This window comes from Pteropus alecto, unplaced genomic scaffold (genome assembly GCF_000325575.1).
Source record: "Pteropus alecto unplaced genomic scaffold, ASM32557v1 scaffold50, whole genome shotgun sequence".
Lineage (NCBI taxonomy): Eukaryota > Metazoa > Chordata > Mammalia > Chiroptera > Pteropodidae > Pteropus > Pteropus alecto.
The window spans coordinates 13,474,341-13,479,291 of record NW_006431918.1 but is presented as its reverse complement, the minus strand read 5'-3'; the positions used below and the strand labels follow the sequence as shown (position 1 = coordinate 13,479,291).

Sequence of the window (4,951 nt, the reverse complement as noted above, 5' to 3'; positions counted from 1 at the left end):
TCCTATGTTCCACCTCCCCCCTGATTGGGAGTCTGTCTGCTGATACATAAGGCACAACCTTCATTTGCGGCTACTGTCATAGTTACTGCAAGTTTTTTGATTCTTTAGAACCAGCTGTGAAAGAGGTCATTCATATGTGAACAGCAGCAGCGGGCAAGGAAGAGCAAAGTGGCAGGTGACAGACTATTGCTGGACATTTGCTCATCTTTTTCTGTATTAACCAGAAGATTGCAGCTGGCTTTATTGGAAAGTTAGGTACATATATATATGCCTTGTCTCTGTAGATTCAATACAGATTTAGGATCCCATCTACCTGAGGGCTTTATAATCATGTCAGAAAGTTGGTTTTTTTTGTTTGTTTTTTAAATCAAGCTCGGTGGCATCCCAAACTGATTCTCTGTCCTTGGAGGTGTCAGGACTTGAAGCCTCCTGTGACTTGGCATCAGCTCCTCTTCTTCTGTGTTCTTTCCATCTCTTTCCAGGGTCCCAGGGTCCACATTAGTCTCAGGAAAGGCTTCGCAGTAGTCTGGGGAGTGGCCCTGCTGTGAGGGACGGAGGTAGGACTGCCTGGCCACAGGCCCTTTTTTTGCATACTACATTCTTCAGACCTTCCATGGGCTGTGCTTTCATAGAAACCATTAAGTTCTGTAGGGGTTTTACAGGTGGTGAAACCTTTTTTTTCACCAGAGATTAGCTTGGAAAAGGGGAAGCAGGGTGTAGTGAAACACTAGATCTACCCGTAGCCCAGCTGACCGAGGACCAGAAGTAGCATCTGCTCACTGCACTTCCCTCCAGCAGTCCATACGCTGAGAAGAAGTTTGGTGGCTTGCAGTGTTCTTATCCTGTTTGGGCCCCTCTCTGTCATGAAATAAGGACTTTCTGTCCATTCTCTTTTATAATTAAGGAGGGAAAAGCCACAGACTTGAGAAATAAAAGGGAAGTTTTTGCCCAAAAGAGGGGAAGTGAAAGCTGGTTCTGTTTTGAGCTAAGGCAATGGGACCTGTGACCAGCTTGTTAACAGCACAGCCTGCAGTTTCAACCATTTGCATGTAGTGTGTCCAGTGTTTATGATTTGCGTGGATGTGGAGAGGACAGAAGCTGTCTGGTACTCACCGAAATGAAATCACCACTGCTCTCTGGGTATCTGGGTATAGTCCCCTCTGCAAGGAGAAATTTGACCTAACATTCTTTGGGCTCTCAACAGTCTCAGGGCCCTCAAAATGGAAGTCCATTTGGGTGTTAGTTGAGGTTAAAACCTCAGTTTTAATTCAGACTCTTCTTTGTGCTGTGGAGGTATTGTAGAGGTTTGGACTGAACTGGAATTCTCTGGCACAGGCTAGAGGTGGAGGAAAGGAAGGGAAGGAGGGAGGGACGGCAGAAGGATGCTGAGTCAGACCTAGAAATCAGGCGTACGCAAATATGCAGCCCTGTGTGGCCTCCTTTCTGTAGAGCAGCCACTATGCAAGGGGCCTCTGCCCACCCTCATTTCACTGTGGCCTTCCCCCCAGAAAAACTACGAGCTCCATTGTACAGGTGGTGACACTGAGACTCAGTGAAGGTCGGTGCTCAGGGGTGCACAGTTAGTGAAAGAGTCGAGATCCGAATCTAGGTCTCCTGACTGACTCCAGACACAGTGCTCATTCTCACAGGTGGCTGTTACTTGAACCCCAGCTCAGACGCTCTCCCATAACGCCACGGCCCGTGCCTGAGGTTCTGGGGCTGAAGGGAGGAGCTTCTCCAGTGCTCCGTCCATCGGTCCATCTGGGTGGGCTGAGAGTTGATGGTTCATGCTGAGCTCCAGCCCCACAGGGTTGCAGGTCTGTGGTTCACAGGAGAGGAGCCTGGTTCTCCGCTGAGGTGGCGTTATGAGGAGAGAGAATAAAGTCGACAGGAACTATAGAGGAGGACCTGTGGAACCAGGGGGAAAGCGGGAAAGTGCATGAAAGACACGCCTGGTGCAGTAGCGTGGGGGCCTGGCAGACCTCAGGACTCAAGCCCAGGGAAAGCCGGAGCAGTTGTCAGTGAGGAGCTAGGAACCGTCTGGGAGGTGGGAAGGGCCCGTGTTCTCTCCCACCACAAAACAAACAAACACCATACACATAGAGAAAAATCTTGTTTATAATCCGAGTTGCCATGAAAGTGCTCCTATCCTCCACTTGCTTATGATTTAACATCTCAGCAGCCGGCTGAGCCCCCAGGGGACACCTGGGGACACCCCCGTTTGGCAATGAGGGAGCATTTCATTGAGACTGCCTCTTGCACTTGGTTCTCCTATCTTGGAAAAATGTTTAGATGCCAAGTGCAAATCAGAGGGTGTCAATAAAAAGAAAGGAGCCCAAATGCTTTGCTCCCCAGAGAGCTTGCTTCTTCTGACATGTGAGGATGGAGCAAGACATTTACCTAACAGTCTGGAGGCAGCGTGGGTCCCTGACGTGTGGTCATGTGAGTGGCAGTCTCCCCATGAGTCACCGAAAATGGGAAGCTTAAGTGTTTTGAGCAGAAAGTCACCAGGGAGGGAGCCTCATTGGTGGCTGGGGAGATGATTGGAACTGCATTTGGGGGCTTATTAAAACCAATGTTCTTTCATCAGTTTGGTGGCATGGGGTCTGTGGTAGCCCTAGCTACTGTTCTTCCTAAAAGAACAAAGCTTCAAATATAGTAACATTCATTAAAAAAATAAAAAAAAAGAAAGATGTTTACTGAAAAATAAGTACCCCCGCAGTGGTTACTTATTATGTTTGTGTGTTTTTCTTGACTTTTTATATGTAGTGACAGGAATATATTTGTACATCGTTTAATGGGTTTATGTGCTGACCGTGACTCACCTAGGTCGTGCTTTTTTTCACTTACCGTATATCTTGGGCATATTTATCAGTACAATGTGATACTGTACTTTATCAGTACAGTTCATCTCTTGAATGGCTGCTTTCACCATTAACCATGACTTAACAGTTACTCTGTTCTTCAACACTTGCTTGGTTTCTGGTCTTTTACTAATACAGAGAATGTTTGATGAATATCTGTGTACTTGTATCTTTGCATTTCGAGACTGGTAGGATAAATGTCTAAATGTCAGATTGCTGAGGCAGAGGACATGCAGATTGAAAAGTTGATAGAGATGGCCAAGGAGGCCTCTGCGTGGCGGTTCCCGCAACTGGGCAGTGCCGCATCTCTGCTTCCCCACCTCGAACCCCCACCGAGAACTATCAAACTGTGCTGCCCTTGCCAGTCTGACTGAAGATTAATTCTGTCTTTATCTCTCCATGGTTGAGCATCTTTTAATATCTGATGGCCATTTGTAGTTCTTTTTCTGTAAATTCACTGTGCGTGTACTTTTGCCGTTTTTCTATTATGCTGTTTCTATTCTGATTTTTAAGAGCCCTCCACACATTAAGGAAACGAAGCCTTTGATAGACGTAAGCATTATTTTTTGTCAGCTTGCCACTCTTTGTTTTTCTAGAAGAGAAGCTTTATTTTCATGTCATCGTGAACCTATAAGGTTCTGCATTATGTCAGCATTAGGCGTTCCTCATTTCAATGTTACATTTTTTAAGGTGCATTTATTTTCTTCATAAAACTTCTATGTTTTTATTCAAGACTTTTGTTCCATGCAGCAGTCTTTGTGTGTAAGGAATCGAGTGTAAAGATTCAGCTTTTTTCTTTTTTTCAAAATGCACAGCCCGTTTTGCAAGCACTGAGGTTGCTCCATCTCTTCGCTTGTCTCTACCACACGCACAAAATTCCCACACAGGACACGCTTCTGAACGGCGGGTCTGGTTTGTTGTTCAGACTGGTCCTGGGCCAGCATCACCCAGAGGTTTACAGTACATTTACTACCACGAGGGCCCGGCCTTCATCCGTGCTCTTTTCCACAATTGTCTTGCTATTTTTACACATTTATTCTTCCAGGTGAATTATTGCTTAAGCAACAATTAAGTTTAAATATTCTCTCAAATGTAATTCACTGTGTGGGAGGCAGCATGTTAAGTGCCAGTCACCTAAGTCATGTCGTCCTTATGGAACTCTCACAACAACCTGTGACCTCTGAGGAGGTGGATCATTTCAGAGCCTGCCGTGTAAGCCACTGAGGTCCGGAAATCTCTGCGACACGCACACACTCACTCACAGTCCCGGCTGTCGGGGTGTTTCCCAAGGCCTGGCATTGATGTGGCACCCGGTTGCGTTCCTTGTTTTTATAGAGCTGCTGCCTAAGGGCGTGATACAGAGGCTGAGCTGGAAATCGCTGGTCTCCTGACTCATAGGCCAGTCCGAGATCTAAGGGCCGAGGTTCTGATGTGCTGGTTTCTCTTCTTGGAAGGCCCATCTCTGGAACTGGAAGCAGAGCCCTCAGCTGACTGGAAAAACCAGAGAAAGCCTCAGAAGACTTGTGCCACTGGCCAGACCAGCTCTGCTTCCCTGCCTCTCCTGAGTCCGGCGCATGCCTGGCTCAGGTTGGCTTGTGTTTTGCTTCTTTTGTATCCAAAATGTGGCTCATGGAATTTCTTTTCTCTTGCATTTTTCTTTTTTCTTGCATTTGGTCCTCCACCAGGGGCATAATCACCTGGATAGACTGCTTACTCTCTCAGAGCACTAACTCGGGAAGCGTCTCCAACTTTGTTCTACAAATCCATGGCGAGACAGTTTGGTGATATCAGAGAGGGCCCTGGACCAAGTTTTAGCCTAAAGATGTTGGTGCAGTCATTCGTGTAGGACTGACTCGTTGATCATGCTTGTTGCCTTGGCACTGGGGTTTTGGCAGAAAACAAGGCAGCCCTGGTCTGGCCCTCACAGCTCACAAGAGGGTTGGGGCCACGAGCCATCCGGTAAACAGCACCATTTCAGACCATGGTCTCAGTCCTAGCTCTGAGTGACAGCCCTGGAGGCCCAAGCAGCACAAGTGTCCAGTCCCCGGCTGCACAAGGGCTTCACTGCAGGCGACACAGGCTCTCTG

General features: G+C 47.4%; 1 protein-coding gene across 1 annotated transcript in view; it reads left to right on the top strand.

The window, feature by feature from the left end:
• The first annotated feature begins 535 nt into the window (after positions 1-535).
• CTSB (cathepsin B) overlaps positions 536-4,951 on the top strand; it is a 13,048-nt gene continuing 8,632 nt past the window's right edge. The window contains exon 1 of the mRNA XM_025042968.1: positions 536-557. The gene's annotated coding sequence lies outside the window, so the exon portion shown is untranslated. The remainder of the gene's footprint in view (positions 558-4,951) is intronic.